Below are 20,987 nucleotides of genomic sequence, written 5' to 3'. Positions count from 1 at the left end.
CAAGTGAGTGTGGCACTTTGTGGTATGGTTTAGTGGCCATGGTGATATTTGGTCAAAAGTTGGAGTTGATGATCTTGGAGATCTTTTCCAGTCTTCATGATTCCATGACTCTGTGACTTCATTCTATTGTTCTGTGACTTCAGTCTGTTATTCTGACTTTTTCGGGGTGTGAGGAGTCTAGGAGTAATACTCATTGATATTGATGCACTGGACCCTCACCAGCTCTGTGCCTAACAGCCCTGGTAGGGCAGGGAAATTCTCACCTGATTTATGGAAAGGCTCTCTCAGATTTACTGCAATGCATTATAACAATTTCTCTGTACTTCACAGTGCAAAATGAAGATAGGGATGTTTTTTGCTGTAAATCTTAGAGGAGCACAGAGAATAGTACAGTGTTTGATTTTTGAGTTACTGCCATGCTGGTAAAGGGCTTTCTTTATTTTTTTTTTCAACTGCAATTGTGGTAGAGTTACTGTAGAGAAATTACTCTTTATTTGTTTGAATAACAAAGGCTCTGGGTGATGTATTAGATCACCTATTGAGGTCTTTTCCAGCTTATATTTCTAAGCTCCTGTGACTCTTTAGTGATGACAAAAGCTAAGGACAAAGATTTGTCTCCTAAGAGCTTGCAGTAATTGCAAAACAATTGTCGAATATGGCCTTATAGATGAATTTTGCAGTTTTGGGACAATGGGCTGCTCAATTCAACAACTTTTTTCTTTCCCTTGGTGCTGTTTTCCACTCTTGATGAAGTGCTCTCTTGGTGAAGCATACTATCATCTTTCATGAGCACCAATTGGGGGAGCATTAAGTACACAACAGAAAAAGCCTGATTGTGTTCCCAGGGTGGTGTGGGTAAACTTTATGGTTGACTTATGTGTAAGCAGAATTTGGCTCCAGGGACAAGCTGCCTCTTGCAGAGAGCAGCAAACCCTTGTGTCACTGCTCAGACTTGCAGAGGGCCTTGCACACAGGGCAGATGTGGGTGTGGGTCCCAGGGTGCTGAGCAGAAGGACCCCAAAGCACCAGAGTTGACCTGATAACAGGACAATGTTTTTTCCTTGCCTGTCCATTTCCTTCTTTCTCCCTCAGCCATCTCACCAGTCCCAGGCAGTTCTGTGAGCTGCAGCCTCTCACCTTGGAATCAGCTGTAAACCTGTAAACCAGCTGCAGAAAGTGCCAAGGTGTTTCCTTTCCTTTAGTTTATCAGCCCCATATCTGCTGCAATCAGGTTTAGGTTTTTCTAACCTAATCAGGTTCCCACTCTAGATGTGAGACATTTTCAGAAACATTGCTGTGATGTACCCTGTCCTAGATTACCTGGGAGATACTATCTTGTGTATAAGTTTCCAAAGATCAATTTCATTTCAACATAACTTGGTCATAGAGAATTTGTGGATTTTTCCACCTGCTTGGCATTCCCTCATGTGCGCTGCTATGAAAGAGTCCTTTTCTTCCAAATACAAAAAAGAACATAGGTCTTGTTAATTGTCTTGCATTGGGTTCCTCACTTGATTCCTGAAAAGCAGGACTGAAAATTGGCCAGAAATTGTCCAGGGAACTGAGGCTGTCAGCCTGAACCTAAATTTTAGGGTAATAATGAAACAGATCTGCTGAAAGTAAATATCCCCATTTATTGAGTTGCCAGTGTCTTGCATGAGCTGTCTTTGAAGGCTTCTAGAGGGAAATCCTGTCTGACATCCCTTGGCACCAGCTGCTTAGGCAGGTGCAACATCTCACTGGAGATCCTGCAGAAAGATTGGCTTGCTGAGGATCAGAGAGCAATTAATCTTGTAAACATGTATTTCAGGGTAAGAGAAATTACCCTCTGCTCCTTTGTTTTCATCGGGAGCAGCAGGATCTAAATCCTCCATCTAGACAGACAGACCTTTCATACCCAAACATGGTCAGAGGAAGCCACATCTCCTGAAACTCAGGCTCATTTACTGAGGGAAACTTGAAGAAAACTTTTACTCACAGGCAAGTCTAGTAGTTAGATCAGGTTTAATACTTTCCTATTTTTTCTAGCCAGGTTTTTTACTGTTTATCTAAAATGATAAAACATCTCTGCAGCCATCCCAGCTGTTCCTGTGCAAGTGAGAACTACCTGAATTACTTCATGTTGATCCTTTCTGGTGTGAGATTCTGAATCAGATCCCTAATTCACTGCAGACAGAGTGGTCAGGCACTGAGCAGCTTGCTGAACTCCACTGGAATTGCAGAAGTCATATTTTTTTTTCCCTGAACTGTTTCAACTGATATGAAAAATAACTGTCAGTAAGTAAAAAGCTGAATAATGAGGGGATGGCCACATGTCATAGATCCCTTTGAGCTGAGACACCTTTTAACATTTCCTCTGTGCATGTTGATGTTTTCCCTTACTTCAGTCTTGCTCAGGCAAAGTACTGACACTGGGAGAATCACATCTCTCACCTTTACTCAGCACAGTTTGGGAAAATAAAGTACCATCAGTCATGAGGCCATGGACAAATAAAATAATTTCCTTTGAAATGCTGCTAAGGAAAGCCACAAATTAATAAATTTCTCTCTCTCTGTACTTTTTCTCTCAGACGTGCAAAAATTCCTTTGCATATTGCCTATAAGGAATACATATTGTGGATCCTCTTGCAGTGTAGTGTGGGGGCTATGCCTTTCCTCTTTATATTAAATGACAAAAACTTATGGTTTAGTTACACTTTTGTCTTCTTTTCCAGTCCAAACTGAATGTTTGCTTTATGCTGAAAAAGTCTTGAAACTCCTTAAGTAACAGTAAAATTTGTACTGCATAAAGGTATTTTGGAACAGCCTATAATAGAGAGGGCAATGTGATCTAAAAATGAAAGAACTGATCCATTTCTTGTGCAGACTGTGATGCTTCACATTGGTCAAACAATAGATTTGCTTCCCTATATCTTGCTTTTGACTTTCAGTCCCTGCAAATCTTCAGGGAAACGTTACTGCTGAAATAAAAAGTGAGTTGGAACTTCATTGACGTTTACCTTTAAAAATAGCTTGTGTGATGAAGGAACAAGACTGCATTGCTTTTCAGTCTAAACTTTTATTTGTCATAGTCATCAGCTTCTGAATCTGAAAGAAAGGAAGGCAGGTGTGTTAACCAGATGGACAGATGGAACAAAATGTCACTGAACTGTGCAGGTGTGGAAACGGAGAGACCTAGGGCAAATGACATTTTGGATGGCGGGTGACCCAGCCAGTCAATAGTAGGCAAGTTATTGTAAAAATTGGAAGAAACGTCTAAAAAAAGTTTCAAGATGCAGGGAATGCTGCTGAATTCTTGCAGCTGTTGTGCTGGGAAAAGAGGTAACACAGGCAAATTTTAAACTGGAAGCTTAATACACAAGGAATGTTTTGGAGGGTTTCCTCAGAGGAGTAAGATAAAACTTAATTACTCCTTTCAGCCATCACCTGTAGTAACTTCAGATCTTTGGGGAGCACCCCCATTTCAGAGGGCTCTGTCTGGAGCTATCAGGGATACAGAATCAAGGAGTCATAGAGTGGTTTGGGTTGGAAGGGACCTCAAGTCTCATCTAATTCCAACCTCCCTGCCATGGACTAGATTGTGTTGTTCATATCCCCATCCTCCTTTAACCTCCAACCTTTTCAGAGCCATTCTTCCCCTTTTCCATCCCCAACTATATCAACCCATATCTGAATGTTGTTTCCTGGTTTCCTATTCTAACACATATTCTTCTACAACTTATTCTTCAGTTTTTATGTTTGTTTGTCTGTTTGGTTGGCTTTTTTACCAGTAAAAAATAAACTTCCTTACTCATGTAGTGCACAAAAATTTATAGCAAGGAAGTTTCTATTATTACTCCTCTGTGCAAGATTTTATAGTTAAGGGCCTTTTCTGTTACTGCTCTTGTATAATGACTACAGAGAGAGCCTGAAAATGACAGCTGCAGTGAGATTTCCATTTTGGCTGCACAGCAGCAGGGAACATGGCATTCTGGTACTCAAACTGGTGTTTCTGAGAGGCCACAGAGACCCTACAATTGATTGCTTTCCACTAGAATTCTAAAATATATTTTTAATAGACACAATCCTTGAAAAAAAAAATGTTAACCATAAAAATAACCTCAAGTCTTTGAATGCCAAACACAGAAATTTGATTCTCACTCCCCTCTATTTAAAATAAAAAAAAATACAGAAACTTCAAAGAATTTCTTTGGTATTGGCCCAAAGAAAAAGAAAAGAAAATGTGTTGGTTTTGGTCTTTTTGCAAAGTGACTGGCTGTGCAGTCTGGTACAATTAAACAGATACACAAAACAAGCATCCTAAATATTCTCAATTTACTATTCAGACACTTTGTGGAAGCAGTGACTGAGGAAGACCAGAAGACACTCACATAAGCCCACTGTGACTGGACTGCAATAACTAGAATATAAAGGAAGCTCTGCTAGAACTTGAAATTCAGACCAAAGGCGGCAGAAAATACAAGCCAGTGGCTCAGCACACACATGTGGATTTAATCTTCATTCAATCTGATTTGTTTGCATTTAAAAAGCAATTTATATGAATACAACTGGTGGGGTGGGACTGAGTGGTTTTAAGTAGTTGATTCAAGCTTATCAACCAAAGAAAATAATTTCTTTCTATATCTGTACAGAACATCTTCAACAAGAATGTTTATAACATAGTAGGGTAAAACTTTGACATATATGTTGTTTGTGTGTACAAATCCCAAATTCCTGTACAAAGCGCAGCAAATGATCCTCTGCAGTAACCCCTATTGATGTTTTCATTTCTTTCCATTTAATAACCCTCAATTTTTTCAATACAACTGTCATGTTCAAAGACTTTAGTGCAACAGGACCACCTGTTTATCTTGCAGTCATTTACATGTTTTTGTCACAGTTTTAGGAGGCTGCAACATAAGATAATGTAAAACTCCAAGACACCCATTCATACGTGCTCTTTTTCCCAGAGGTTTCCCTCCCCTCAGTGGTGTTCAGTGTCAATATCAAACTTTATGGGTGTCTGCTTTAATTATGGGAGATAGGAGGCAGGCAGGAGCAGCTTTGGTGACAGGGAGAAAGTGGTAATTGCTTTTTCACTTAGGAAAAAAGTCAGTCAATTTCACTTCTAGGACAAGATTAAAAATCCTATTTTTCCAGTCCTGACCCAGGATGGTGCTGCTGATTGTCATGACTGTTTACATTCATCTGTTATAGCCTGCAAATCAGCACTTTTTCCACAATACCAAGAAAATTCACTTACATGTATTTTAGTGGTATGCAGACCTTTACACTGTGGCCAGCTTTCCAGCCAGGCATTTCCTGACCCAGCCTGCTCTTCAGCTGAGTCACTTGAGTTTAGCACTGGTGTGTAGTCTGGTCTTCCTCTTTCTCCTATGACGGGAGTCAGTGATTACGTGGAAGGTGAGATCAACATTTACTTTATCTTTAGTTAAAATCACCATCCACAACCCAAAACTGTCCTTCAGTCAATTCCACTGCCTAAAAAATGGAACGGGCCCAATTCTTGGGAGTCAGTGTCAGTGGTGTTATAGTTGTTAATGGGACCATCCTTCCTCTGTGGGCTGAAATAGCTGAGCTCCTTTGGGACAAAGAAGTCTCTGAAGGTAGAAAGACTTTCATGCTTTAATTTATACTAGTCCAGGTAAAGAGTCCATTTGGGATCATTGTCTGTTTGAACAAGGATTTCCAACATAATTAACATTATAACTAAAAAAAATTAGTTTAAGTAGATCCGCCTGGGGTGAAGAAATGAAAACAGTGGAGGGCTCCAGTAAACTTTTTAGGTCCCTTGCTATGTGCAAGTATCTTTTCAAAATTCTCCTGCCCTTGAAACACTGATCTAACAGACCCCAGTATATCCATTGACACTGATATGGATGTCACTCTCCCAAAGTGCATCCTAGCAGGACTGGAGAGCAGAAAACAGGAAGAAGAGACTGAAGGACATCTCCAGGCCTCAGGTTGCAATGGAGGAAGTTTAGATTGGATATCAGGGACAGTTCCTTCACTGTGGTCAAGTATTGGGGCAGGTTGCCCAGGGAAGTGGGTCACCACCCCTGGGGCTATTTAGAAGATGTGTAGATGTGGCTCTGAAGGACATTGTTTAGTGGTGGACTTGGCTGTGCTGGCTTAACTGTTGGACATGATGATTTTAAAGGTCTTTTCCAACCCACATAATTCCATGGTTCTATGACACAAAGAACCCCAGAGGAGCTTTGGTGTGGGGGATCTTGTGATGCACGTGGTTCCCTGACAAGGGCTGTCCAGTTCCCAGGGAGGAAAGGGCAGTCTGTCCTGGTACAGAGCAGAGAGAGGGAGCAAGAAATACCTCAGCCTGTAGCTCCTGGAGGTGTCTGTAAGTCCAGCAATCTTCCAGTTTAGGAATCCAGATTGCTCTGACATTGCACTGATCACGCCAAGGGAGATATTATCCCTAAGTGAAACCAGGAGCAGGCAAGCTGTCAGAACCTGGCTGGAATGTCCCCATGGGAAAGGGAGAATGTGACCTTGTTTAGCCTGCCAAGTGTCACAGCAATGGGATTTCCCTGCCCCAGGATGAGAAAATACAGCAAAACAAATCACCTAAAGAGGGTTCAGAGGGACTTAAAAAGGATCTGTGCATATCAATGTCTAGGGAAATGCCCTGCTTTCATAGTGGTTACCTCTCTTTTCATTCCTCATACACTTTTCTGCTCCCAGTAAATCTTCCACCTCTCTTCAATCTTGCATCCTTATCAGCAGGGAGGGGGGAGATGGCTCCTGGGCTGGAGGTTGTTAGATTTATGTTCTTGTCTTTGATCCTCTGAGCCTGTCACTCCCTGCCAGACAGTGCTATTAGTTCTGAATCCCTTCAAAGGCAGCAGCAGCCTCTGTCTGACACAGAGGAAACTTTAAGGTCAGGTGCTGAGAAGCCCAGATGCTGGGGAAAGTGTACCAACTTCTCAATGACAGTGGAGAAATCCTTGGCAGAGGGAAGAGGGAAAATATTTGAGTTACAACATGGGAGAAATGCTGGATTTGCTTCTGAATTGGCTGGGAAAACATTTACACTTGTACCACAGTCAGCAAACCATGCAGTGCTGGGAGCTGTTGGGGAGCTTTGGGACCAGCTGGCACAGCCAGGCTGTGCCATGCCATTCCCTTCCCTCCAAAGCCTCGTGGGAAAGGTCCCTGCTCTGAACTGATTCCCAAATCATGCTGGGGAACCAACCATTTGGGAAGCCACTGGCTGGTCTGGGCCAAAACCAGAGTGTGGCTACTTCATCTTTTTACCATCATGGATGCTGAATTCCTGCACCTGTGCCCCAGTGCTGTTAATTTTCTTTTATCAACAATGGCAAATGAAAAAGGAGTTCATGCTTCACAGAGGATCTAATTTCAGAACATTGCAGAGGTGCAGGACCAGGAAATCTTTGTTTTCTCTCAAGTTAGAGAGAGCCAATATTTAATATTGAGGGCTCAGAACCCCAATAAAGATATCTTCATTTAGCAACAATACTGAAAAGAAAATAAAATGCAAACCTCACGCACCCTCCATGGGTCACGGAACTAGCTTAGCCCTCCAGCACAGGTTCCTCATTTTTTTGGGCCACATACCTGCCCATCATTTCAAGCTGGGAACACAGAATTTGAAGTACTAGAAAATCATGCTAGTCATGGTGTCCCTTTCAGCTCTAAGGCACAGAATAAAATTCTCTTCTTGCCATAGTTGTATAGGTTTGATATATTTAGTGTTGTCAACACACAGGAGAAAATGCTGTTTGTGCTTTCATTGACATTTCAATGTTTTTTTATGATTGATGTCAAGGGAATATTTAGGTGCTTAGAGGTCTATGACATCTATTCCCACTGTTTTTTCTCTCTACAAAAAAAAAAAAAATCCAACAAATCAAAATATTTGAAATTGAGCATACTGCTTAATAATTGATTACCATCCGTGATGAGGAGACAAGGGAAGAAATTGTGAAAAATTTTCTGGGATGCTGTCCTTGGAGAGATGATAAGCAGTAGAAATGGCAGCTGGTTTTAGTGGCAACCCTGAAAGCAAATTGCTGGGGTAAAAACTGATTAATATCTTTATTTATAACCTGGATGATGGGGCAGTGCAGTGTCAGCAAGTTCGTGGACAGCATCATATCTGATATGATTGAAAATTCATCTGGGGTTGATATATGGAGAGTGTTGCTGTGTCAAGGGACACAGGCAGGTTGGGAAAAGGTTTTGACAGGAGGTTTCACAGAAAGACATGAAGAGAAAATATCACCTTTATGAATTGGCAACCAATGGCCTGAGACCAGTCCATGTCCCAATAAAGTGTGAAACCAAGGACATCTTAAAACCATCAAATTTGGAGTCAAAATTGTGACCATATGCAGTAAGATAAGAGAGAAAATTTCAGGTTTGCCAGCATGGCAAAGGAATACCTGGAGTTATAGGAGATCTCCTTTTTGTCTGTAGCACTACTGATTGATTCAACACTTGCAGGCATTGCATATTTTTAGCAATAGAGCCACTGTGCTTGGAGGTTGACAAAATTTTCATGAAGAAAAATGCCATTGTCAGTTTATTGTCCTTCACAGTTGCCTGACATCCCCTAAAGAAAATAATCAGGTATTTGTGGGGACATTGGTGATTACTGGAAAAGCATTTCTCATAAGATCAGTACTAGGGAATTTCTACCTTGATAATCATCCTATGATATTCTCCTTGGTCAAGAGGCAAAACCTATAAAATTCAATGTATTTTCTTCATCATCTTCATTAGGATTTAAACCAGGCCACTGTTTAAAACATGGAATGAGGGGATATAGATAACTCTGTGATCCTGTGCATACGGGGGTTAATTGAAATGGATATTTTGCAAGTCACGTCATCTTTACTGGAATCTATTTGGTGGATATTTAAAATTCATAAGTATGTTAGATGAAAAGTCAGCATTTCTTGTGAATGGTTCATTAATTGGAAAGGTGTCTAAAGTCAGCAATGATCACAGTTAGCCCAGCCAAACTGGGTCTTTCTTTGCATTTTAGCAATTTACTACTGCCAAAAGCAGAATATTGAATTAACTGAGCACAGGCTCATATTGATGGGATTCCTCTCACCTTATTCAGGAATGGAATTCCATCCTTCCTGTTTTTCATGCCTGCAATGTGTGTGTCTGCATCTGAAAAAATCATCTTAGACATTGTTCAGGAAAGATGGAAAGCAATGGGCAATTTTATCTATTTTTGCTCTCTTTGCTGAAGTGAGAGCAAAACAAAAGGACTCAGGGTGGTCACAATATCCACTGAGTTCAAAGTGAGTCTCCACGGAGTTCAGAGCTTGGATGATTGGAACAAATTCTGATATTTACTCTGTAGATGACAGCAGATGGCCAAATTAAGGCTGCTGTTAGTGCAGGGTCACTATGTGGTCAAAAGGAACAGGCACAATGGGTAGGAGATTCCTCCAACACACTCAGGATGTGAGGCTCTCCTCCCCTCAGGAGTGTGCTGCTCTGAAAGGAGCCACCTTGCTCTTCCCATTGATGTCAGGAGGAGACAGGCTTTTAGCCTGACATTGTGAGCACTCCATTTCCCCTCCCTTTGCTGATGGGAGGGGGTAGCAGGCAGTCTATCCACAAGCTAAAGGATCTCAGCCTATTGATCACACATAAACCTAAAAATGGCCAGTCTTAGGCAGGTAACTTAGGATGCAAATTTTTGCTGTTCAGGTCACTGCAGTCTCTTATTTCTTTGTGCCCTTGTGTAGTTAATGTTGTGTCTCCACTTGCCAAGGGAAGAAAGATGGGTTCTGTTTTTTCTCTGTGTGGTGTATCTTTCCATGGCAGGCATTCCTTCCCTCGCCTCCTGGCTCCACAGGGGCACACCTCTGCTGTCCTCTGCTCTGGTGGAGGGAGGATGAATGATAATCACGTTCCCATCAGGTGTCTTGGTGTCTTCATGGTGTTCTTGAATCTGCCTTGTTCCTGAAACATCCTATTTTCTGTTGCATCAGTAACTGCTGATGCAACATCTGCTAAAACATGTGCTTGAGGGAAGGTGACTTCTGCAGTTCTTTTCTTAAATTCAGGTGGCAAATGTCCAAAAATCTGCAGATGCACGTGAAGGACTTCGTTATAGCTGGAGTAAGGACTGACCTCATCCTCTGGGCCTAAAAACCTGTGTTCTGTCACTTAAGAGAACAGACCACTATGGGAGCACTGCAACATTAAATCTTTGTTAAAGACTCTATCCAGAGATACTTCAGACTTGAGCAGATACTTGCAAATTTTTGAATTGGGCTCTATGATAATTATCCCCTCTGTGGCAATTATTATTTCTTTGTGGCATTTCAGACCCAGGATACAGACTACCACACTAGCACAACAAATATGCAAAAGCAGGTGCTTCCTTCTGGTGAAAAAAAATCCATAGACAGCTATACAAAATAATTTGACATTTGGCTTAGGAAGACACTGACTGACAAAGAACAGGAAAAGGGGAAATTTTATTCACTTTGTGTATTTTAGACAAGGTAGAGCTTTCAGCAAAACTGGCTGCTGCAAAAGAGAACATGAAAAAGCTTAAAAATCAATAACCAGGAAAACATCCTGATTTTAAACCTTTTCTTTTACAGTATTTTTCAATTAAATAAAGTATGCAAACACATGTAGGTCTTCTTAGAGGAATGATTGGATGAAAAGTCAGATCCTGAACCAGGCTCTCACCTCTTTCTGCTATACAGATTAAATGGTTTTCACCCTGTGTCTCATGTTCACATCCTTCAGGAGGAAACAGCCTTTGAGTGTCTCAGAAAGGAAACCCATTACCTACAAATGAACCCAGCCTCCATCAGGGTGATGCATACATGTACCCCAGGGTTACCCATCACTTACCAGGCAAAGGAAACAAGGCGCTAGGGATTTGGATTTTGCCATATCCATTTGCAAAATTGCTTTCCTTAAGAGAGTGAAGAGGAAGCTGGCAAGGTTCTGCTTGCAGTAGTTGGGTTCAGCATTGAATTTAATTTGATGCAATATGTTACTGTTGAAGAAGGAAGCATAATGGCTGCAACACAATGGCTTGCCACATTAGGTCTGTGTTTTGTTCAGGTCCACCTGGTGGTTAACTGTAAATTGGTTTTGAGGCACTTTAGTAAATGGATAAATGAGCTACAAGTTTTAAACCAGAATCGTTTCAGTACAGTTTTGTTAGCTCCCAAGGGGTGAGGATGATGTTATTACACTGCAGTGCTATTACACTGTATTTTATGTTCCCTGTGAGACCTAACAAATGATTAGTGGAGCTGAGCATCCCAGTCACCATTAAATATGATGGCATGTTTTACTGGTGGAATGAAAAATTAATGCCACTGTTTTTTTGCAACGATTTTATTCATATGCTTTAAACCCAAATCATGTTCAAGGAAATATACTAATAATGACAGGCCATTAGCTGATAATTGCTGAACAGTACATTTAGGTTCAATGTCATTTAGTTCAATGGATCAACCTCAATAATAGACTTGGGGTAATACTTGGGGTGTGATGTGGGTGCTCTGGATGTACCTGCTGGGGTGAAATGCCCTGTGAGGTCACACACAGCCCTGGGGGCTCTGCTCCCCTCCCCTGGCTGTCCCTTGCTGGGCAGGTGCTGTGTCTCCATTGCAGGGCAGGACGCTGGTCCCAGCCTGGGCAGGGTGGTGATGGCACAGGGCAGCTCCTGGCAGTACCAACCCAGGTGCTGCACTTTTCCCTGGAAGCTGCCTCTTCCCATTACACATTTCCGGGCTTCTTCTACACTTTTATTCAGCCTGATCCTGGCTGTGATGTGAATCCCTTTGCTCTTTGGGTTCTATTTGTGAAGATAAGAAACTGGGAATAGAACCACCTGCAGACTCCAGAGTCCCTTGTCCTGCCCTGGGAACTGGAGTGGGTCCTTTCCCAGAGGGGCTTAAGTGGAGGGAATGACAATGTGTGACAGGATTGAATGCTGGTGGCAGCTGCTGCAGGAGAGTCTTCCAGCTTTGCAGGAGGAGGAATGCATACAGCACATCCATACATCAGGACCAGTTTTCCACTCCAGACCTTCTGTTTGCTTATTTATCTGAAAAAAACCAGAATAGTTTGGCATATCTGGAGACCTCTGGAGGCCTCCCAACAACTGCATGCTATACAAATGCTTCAAACTATGAAGTTCCTTGCTCTAAAATGACCTCTTTTTCCAAATGCAGCCTTTATCTTGTCTCACACAGCAGCAAAGTGCATCTGTGCCCAAATACCTCTCTCTCTGTCAGCCAAGCTGCCACCCCTGCTGCAGTTGTGTGGAGCATATCACCAGTACTGCTGGCATGGAAGCTAGAAATGCTCCAGATTTATAACAAGTTATCAAAAGTGTTTATAATAAATGTGGGTAATCACATCTGAACAGAGCAATTCATTCCTGTGCTAACTCCACTGAATTACACCTGGGATAAATTTAAACCATTATTTATTGTGTAAGTGTTAGCAACCCAGCACAGTAACTGAGATTGTGTCTGGGGATCCAGATGGAAAAGATCTATGTCTTTTTTTTTGTCCCCTGCCTGTGTCTCATATTCTTCATAGATGGATGTCTCTGCTAGAAATTAACAGTGAAGCTGATGACTTTGTTTTTATTGAGCTGAACAAGTCAAACAACTTGTTCTGTCTTCTCAGGTTTAATTTGCCCTATCTTGAGACTGAGAATTAAACCTTGCAGCTGTTCCTAGTATTGATAATCAAAAGCACAAAAGAGACCATTTCAAAGTCATGAAACAGTATCACAAAGTCTGTGAAATTTTTTTTACAGAAGAAAAGGTCTCCTAAGGATTTTTAAACTTCTGAATGTTTGGGTCCAAGGGATACACAATATTTGCTTCTTATGAAATAGCTTCTGCCAGGCATGTGGGAAACACATAAAAAACAGAGGTGGTTTGATATTTCCATACTGTCACCATTCTTGTAGCTGGAGTTTTATAATAAATGTCAAATACAGCAAGAGTTTTAAGAATGTCTGAGTAGATAACACAGCTTGAATAGCAAGAAACTCAAAGGCAGCAGTGCCACCTTTTGTCTTAATAATTCTAGAGAAACAATGCTCTGTTGGGAATGTTGTGTTTTCTGAGGGGAGTACTTCTCGTTTTGTGAGGTTTTAAGAAGCAGTTTCTTAGTTAATTGCATTCCCTGGTAATTGGGGTCAGAGAACCACAGAATGTTTTGGGTTGGAAAGGACCTTAAAGACCATCTCATTCCAAGCCCTTGCCAGGACCAGGGACACCTTCCACCAGCCCAGGTTGCTCCAAGCCTCATCCAGCCTGGCCTTGGACACCCAGGGATGGCACAGAAATTGATCACCACTGCCAACAAAACACACCCTGTTGTAAGCCCTCTTTGCAGGTTATTTCAATTTTTCTCTTCAGTCAGCATTAAACTGAGGAGTACTCTCAGATGTACTCTCTGCTCAGAGTTTGTCCCTTTCCGTTTGTTTGATTTTTTTTTGCTGTGGAAGAGTTTAGTAATATTTATCTTCCTTTATAATTACAGGCTAATCACAGGAAAGAATAGTTTTATTGATCAAAAGCATCCTCTTATTTTACATCTTCTCAGAAGAGCTACTGTGATGTCATCGTTAAACTTGAGATCAAAAAAAGAAAAAAAAAAACCAAAAAAACTAACGCCAAAAAACCCTCAAAACCCCCAACTCCCCCCAAAACAAAGAAACAAATAAAACAAACAAACACACAAACAAAAACACCAGAAAAAGGGGAGCTCAAAATAGTCCTATGACACTCTGAATGTACCACGACCACACTTACGTGTCTTCCTTTCAGACAGATTTTGAATGTGGTTATTTAAGTAGAGGCTTATTTTGCCTTCTGAGTTTCTGCTCTTATAACTAAGAATGTTTGGAAAAAAATGGGAGGAAGTCTGGGAAGGGTCTGTTTGTGTCTGTCTGTGTGGAAAGCAAAAGAAAGGAAAGAGATGTGAAGCTTTTAAAAGAGAGTTAAAGGAGAACATGGTTACTTTTATCTCCCCAAGCTTCTGAGGAGCCATGCATGACATCCCGCTGATTGGAAATCCAGCCACAGGATATTGAGGATATTCAAGCAGCAAGTTTTATATTTTCTAAAATCCTTCCAATTCAGCTATTTCTTTGCACTTGGCACTGAATCACAGAATTTCTTGTGATAGTTTTGGAGTCACACCCCATTCTAACAGAGATGCTGAGGAGTAACAGATGACTTGCCAGGGGGAGGGGACATTTTAGGATACCAGGGAAGTGGTAAACACATAAATAACCTTTCCCACCTCTTGTGACATGTCTGTGTGCCCTGCCTTGGGCAGAGAGAGAGGCAGAGAACAGTAAATCATTCTGCTCTCTCTCCTCCCAGAGGAGAAACACCTTGGTGTCTCTCCCTGATGGGCTTGATGGGAACATTTTCTTCACTTCTACAGCATGAGTGATCCTGCCAGAAGCAAGGGAGATGGAACTTGTGAGGAAATAATTTCCAAGGTTTCTGAAATGCACCAGCATCACTTCTGAGTGCAGCCTGTCCCCTCACCTGGTCTCAGGTGCCTGAAACACCACTGCCTGTCTATTTTAGAATGCTCCCATTGAGGCAGCACATCCCAGCCTTCCTTGCTGGGCCTGGCTTGTATCACAGCACAGAAGGCACTCCTCGAGGCAGAGGTGACAGTCCTGTGTCACAAGGGGTGCCACAGCTGGCACTTGTTCTGTGTGTGACCAGCCTGTAAAACACGTGCTGCTCGTGTCTCCTGTGTGCTTTGGCATCTTACAGCTGGGGATCAATGAGTGCCACCTTAACTGCAGAAATGGTGACTGTGAAACACTGCAGGGAGAGACTTCATTGTCTGCCTAGATTAATATCAGCTCAGAAAGCTTTGGGAAGGAGAAAAAAAATAGAAAAAAATAGGGTGACTTTCATTGCTTGGCTATCACTGTGGCATTGGGAGATTGCATGGAGCTGCTATTGAAGGTCAGTAATACCCAGGGACATGCTGAAATTACTATTTAGTAATAAAAGTATAGGAATTCTTGAGGTAATTTTAATTGCTCCATATAAGTCAGGGCTGCATCTCAACCTTGAATCCTACTTTTTTATTCTGTATCATAAAAAAAGATGTAGTAGAGAAATTGTTGAGGGAAAGGTGATTGAAAAGGGCTAAAGAAAGGAAAGGTTTTCTTTTGGGATCAGGCCACTATGGTACCTTTAGCCTGGCCACATGGAAAACACTATTTTAAAAATAAAGGTTGTGTACAAAGAGCAACTGGATTGAATGATCTTACTAATGTTATCCAGATGGTCAAACCTGGGACCTTATTAATCTACTAAAGTTTTAATGTGGCTGATGGCAAGTTGCCATTTATAATTGCATTATTCCTTCCAAAAAACACTCAACAAACTTAAACCCAAATCCTCCTACCACGGGTGATGCTGTCCTCAGATGTAATGGTCACTGTGCAGAGAATTCCTGACTTTTTTCCTCCCACAGCTGCTCTGCAGCTTGTGCAGGCCAAGGACAAAGGCGCAAGACTGTTTGTTTGTTTGTTTGTTTGTTTGTTTGTTGCTAGAGCTCTTTATTTAACTGTAATACTTTTTATTTCAGAGAGATGGACAGCACTGTCCTTCCAAAAGTGGACTGATACCATTTTGGTTTCTCTCTGAGACCTCTAACTCTGGCTTGCCACAGCTCCTTTGATATCCATGGTAAGGTGCTGATTTGTATTACATGATATCCTGGTATTCTTTTGTTCAACAGCTCTTTTCAATTTTCTCTGCCTGAAGACCTGCTTTCTTACTATCAGAAATATCTAGAAAAGGAAGAGCCTTTTTGAGGACCTTCCTTCCCTGGAAAATTTACATGGAAGCATTGAGCTATAAAGTTGAAGTTCAAAAAGTGCAGTCTCACCTGACTGCTATCTCAGGCTTCCTTTTTTTCTGCCTTTATTAATGTTGCAGCTTAAGCACCCCAGACTTGTGTATTTTTCATCCTTGACTTTAGTCATTAACCTGTACCTAGCTCCATGTCCCTCTAATTGGGTTTTAAACAGGTTGGTATCAAATCTTTTCTATGCCCCTCTAAAACACAGTTACACATAGACTGCTGACAAATTAAGCCAGATCTGCTGCAGACTTTTATTCAAATGAAAAAAACCAGGATTTTGTGTACTATATCATTTGTATCACAAACAAATTCTCCCCCCAGCCATCCCCTAATATGACTCCAGAGACATAAAAAATCATATGGCAGAGGGAAACAGTGGTAAAGAAGAAGAAAGAAATTAATGAACAGAAGCAAGAAAAAAATGAGGTCTTCTGAGCACAGATAGTTAATGAGATGGAGAGGTGATTCATTGATGAGACACATGCAATATGCTGGAAGGAAAAGGAGATACAAAGAAAGGAACATCTTATTACACCTGTTCTGTAACAGATGAAAGAGTGAGTATTGCATTGTACTCACTATCAATAACACTGCTTAAATTGGCTGCTTTGTGATGCTTATGACACAGAGATGATAGAAATCTCTAGTGTTTCAGTAGTGTCTTAGGCAGTACAGCAACTAAATAAATGTGAACAGTAGAGCTACAGTTCAATTGCATCTTCTTACAAATATCCTCTAACTCCAGATCCTCTGGAGTGTTAAATAAGGAGCTGTGCTGATTTAGTAACCCGGATGACCCCCCTCAGTGTGTGAGTTCAGAAAGAAACCTCTCTTCCCTGACTGCATTTTAAAAATCTATAGGAAAGACTTTGATGTTATTTGCAGCAGAATCCACCATGGCCAGTTACCAGCAGCATGGTTCTCTAGCTACAACAGCCTACACTGCTCTCTGCCAGCCCAGGACACCACTGTGGCACAGAGCAGGGCTTTGGTTTGTGTTTCAGCTCAAGGATTTTTGTGTGGTGATGGGTGAAAAAAATTGCATTTTTTTAAAACTGTAAACTCTGTCCATTACCTGCAACATATGATAATTGAATCAAATTGGTTTGCCAGTAAAAGTTAATGACCAAAACTGTCTCTACAGGTTTCACTTTCTTGCTTGGGATTTATGCTGTGATACCTTTGCCTGAAAAAGCAGGGCTTTTTTGGTATGGTGTCAATAAGCATTTGCAAAAATCAATCAAAAAGGCAGCAAGGGGATTCCACAATTTCTGGAAATATGCTGATGTAAGGCTTTATATTTATGTGCTAATTTATTAGCAACAGTTATTACATGTTGGATTTGGTTCATTCTAGAACTTAAATGTAACCCACAGGCTGCTCTACCGTCGTCAGAAGATAAAAATATCGCTGCAAATTCTAAGTATCTTCACCTTCCCATGCCTTGTTGGAGAATCCAGTCTGTCATTTGTTCAGAATACCCAGGTCACAGGCAGATGCATTTCCCAGATGTCAATCCTACAGGGATTCCAGTGGACCAGTGTTAGTGTAAGGAATGCTCCATCTGCACTAAAAAGAATGGCAAGAACTCTGATTTTAATGCTCTGGTAAATGTGGATCACTGCACATGGCACAGGAAGGAATATTTTCATCAGCAACACCACAACTGAGTTTACATGTTCATGATCTTCAAGATGTGGTGAGTGTAAATATTTAGAGCTACCCAGACCTTTGGATAATACAGCTCTAGAACTGGAGAATTTGTGCTGAACTCTGTTCTAAATGTACTTCAGGAGGATGAGTGGAGTCTGTGTTAAAGTGCAAAATGTTTTTGTTTTCAGCCTCTGTAAGGAGACTCAGAAGAAATCCTTTCCTTTCCTGGACACTGAGAATAAACCAAAGCTGGTTCTGACAACACTGCTGATCAAGAGATGAGCAACAGAACAGTCTGTAGATGCACAGTTTTCAGCATTCAAAACCTTATTCCTAATCATGGTTTATCATGGCTGAAGGACATAAATATCAATGCTTCACTGATTTGGAAGCAGAGACCCAGAGAAGATAAGATGCCCAAGTTACCCAAACTGGGCTGCATCCAGCACCTCCAGCTTTCCAGCTGATGGTCACAAGTGAAATGTGGTCCTGCATGGTTTGCTAGCATTTGCACTGGGGCAAAAACTTCAAAGCCTTCCTTGACTGGAATTTTGATTCCGCCCCCCCTCTAGTTTGCAAGGAAAAAATAGTCTAATGAGAGACTTTTTTCTTCTTACAGAATTTCTAAAAGGTATAAAACTCCTCTTCACCTGCACTGTTTCTTTCTTATTCAGAGCTTTCTTTTCAATGTTATGCAAGGTTTTGACCTTTTTTGCCCTGAAAAATCACCAGGCTGATAACAAAAATTCCAAGTTATCAAATGCACTTCCTCCTCAAGGAGAGATAAAGAACATGAAATTACCATTGTCAAAGAAGACTTTTATTTGCCAACAACTTGGAAAGGGCTTTGAATAATGAAAACACCACCACCTCCTTATGTCTTTTCAGATGATTTATTTCCTTTGTCCCTTAACATCTAACACTGATCATGATTCAAATTGAAAAATCATCTATCATCACTCACTTTGTAGCTGGGTGTTAAAGGACAAAGAAAACACATAAAGTAGGAAAAAAAGTCAGAGCTGGGGTTCCACTGGCTTTTCAGCTGCCAGCACATTCATTTGGTACCTTTTGGAAGGTCAAACAAATAAAAAAAAAAAAATTATGCATTTCAGTGGTGTTGGAAGATTATTTAGATAGTTAGTTCAAGGAAGTAAAGAAGTCTGGTCCTACATTTCACCTGCAAGTTGGTGAATGATATTAAAGTTTTAGGGAATCCAGTTAGGATATGGAAGTGCTATTTCAAACCCATCTCAGGAGGTAAAATGTGAACACCTGCCCACACCTGATGAAGGTGAAGAGGTCATTTTGAGAGAGGGATGAGGCTAAAGGCCTCTCAAGCCTTAGTTCAGATGCTATTACAGCCAAACCAGAACTGGGGGCATTGTATTTTGGAATGGTTGTATACAAGCTGCTGTGATTGATATAAAGGAAAGACTCACACTGTGGGAGGCTTTTTGTACAATATCCAGCCCCAGAGCCAACTTGGGGTGTCTGCTCCACTGTGTAGGGAAGATGTTTGCAGAAATCCAGTGTTTATCCAAGAAAACATCTTGGAAATCTTCTATCATCTTTACTCACACACTGTTCCCCTTAGCTCATATCACAGTGGCAGCAATGTAAAACAAAAGCTTTGATCCAGAGGTTGCACACTTCATGGACTCAGATTCCCCTGGCATTCTGGCCTTCACAGAACTTACCTCTGCCCTTTTCCAGAAGCCCAGATATTTTTTAGGGACATGGTTTAGTGGTGGACTTTGCAGTGTTGGGTTAACAGTTGGACTTGATGATCCAAGAGGTTTGTTTCAACCTAAATATTTCTCTGGCTCTAGGATTTGTAGAGGAAGGGCAATACCTCCCTGCAGAGAGTGTTTCTATTTTTAGGGAGGCTGTGTATTTGCCTTGCTTGCTGCTGCAGTCACATGCTTAGGCATCCTCTGCTCTAGCCCATCTGGCAGCTGCACATGGAAGCAAAGCCCACATGCCAAGCCTGCTTTTTATATCCTCATTAGCAAGGGAAACCTTTTGGTCCAGCATATCTGACACAGAGGCAAAAATGGGAAATTGCCATTGTTTGACAATCTGGCATACAGATATATGATGAGGTAACTTCTCATGACATTAGAGCATATAGGAATGGGAAGAACAGTGGGAGATTGAAATCTGTCTGTTTCATAATTGCAGGCAAACTGGGTTATGGACAGCTGGGTATAAGGATGGATACCATGGAACAAGAGTTACAGAGGTTCAGGAGATTGTTTGCAACCAATGGCTAAAAGACCATTGCACCAATGGCTTTTTGTGTACCCAGCCTGAGAGCAAAAGAACACAACCACACATGAAGGCTCTGGAAATGTCAGGGACCTACAGCAAAGGGCCTTTACAATGCGGATACTGCAATAACAGAGGACTTGCCTGTTGATAATGCCTGTATGATGCATGTTCTTTGCCACAAAGGAAGGGGAAACTCCCAGTTTTATGCAACTTCCCTTTTCTGAATAGGTCTCACCTACAGAGATAAAACTTAATGCAAATAATTCTGTATATTGACACATCAGCAGGTAAGACAGCCTTGCTAGTATATTTAATTGAATACATCACCACGTTTACATAATTTACATCTATTCTCTGGCCTTGCTCTGCATAGAAGCAAGAATTCCTCACGTCCCAATTCTCACAGCTGTCTGTCCCACATTTGTACTGAAGGCATGTATTTGTCTCCCCTTACCACCTGGATTATGAAAGTCTTTACTTACAGTTGTTTTGTTTCAAGCAACTGTGATTTAAATGTGTTAAACTCGAGCTCAAGATTTCACTCCTTGTGACCCATGGCTCACCCAAGCATATGATGCCATGGGAGCACTGATGGAGGACACTAAAAGTGCCTTCTGGAATTATTTGTGGAAGGATTGGGAAGGACCCACCCACCATCCATTTGTGGGACATCTGAGTTATTTAAATATTCTGGCTTGCCTGCATAAAATACTATCAATGGAAACACAAATGGCAAAATATGTCCAGAAAATGATGATTTAAATTTAGCCTGAGAATTGTGATTTGCACATCGATATTTTTTTCCTCTCTATTACATTGTTGTTTGGGATTATGCTTTGGACAACAAAGTTTGGCCTTTTGTTATTCAGCAATTAAAATCAGCTAACATGTTATTATCTTTTCCTCTGGATTGACTCCTATTCTACTAATTCTCCAAATAACTGTACTTTTTTGCATTTAGAGTTTCCCGAATCAGATATTTTGCAGATCCCAAAGTAATTCCATTGTCTATACAAATGCCTGAAAATACATAATTTATATGACAGGCAAATATGAGAGTACTTTTATTCTGACTTTTAAAATACCATGTAAACCTTCTAAAAAAATAGATATTGACCAGAAAATTGTGCATAAAAGTTGATTCTTGATGA

The 20,987-nt window shown here is 41.1% G+C and overlaps 1 long non-coding RNA gene across 2 annotated transcripts; it reads left to right on the top strand.

The window, feature by feature from the left end:
* The first annotated feature begins 6,227 nt into the window (after nt 1-6,227).
* On the top strand, nt 6,228-17,837 carry LOC135297889 (uncharacterized). Of its 2 annotated transcripts, XR_010359814.1 has the most exons (5): nt 6,228-6,358; nt 15,631-15,731; nt 17,054-17,196; nt 17,286-17,608; nt 17,751-17,837. It is a non-coding gene; the product is annotated as an uncharacterized LOC135297889 (long non-coding RNA). The 2 variants fall into 2 exon arrangements; XR_010359815.1 differs by lacking the exon at nt 17,054-17,196.
* Nucleotides 17,838-20,987: the final 3,150 nt, after the last annotated feature.

This window comes from Passer domesticus, chromosome 3 (genome assembly GCF_036417665.1).
Source record: "Passer domesticus isolate bPasDom1 chromosome 3, bPasDom1.hap1, whole genome shotgun sequence".
Classification (NCBI taxonomy): Eukaryota; Metazoa; Chordata; class Aves; order Passeriformes; family Passeridae; genus Passer; species Passer domesticus.
Note: the sequence above shows the minus strand (reverse complement) of the source record. Positions and strands in the feature narration are given on the sequence as shown.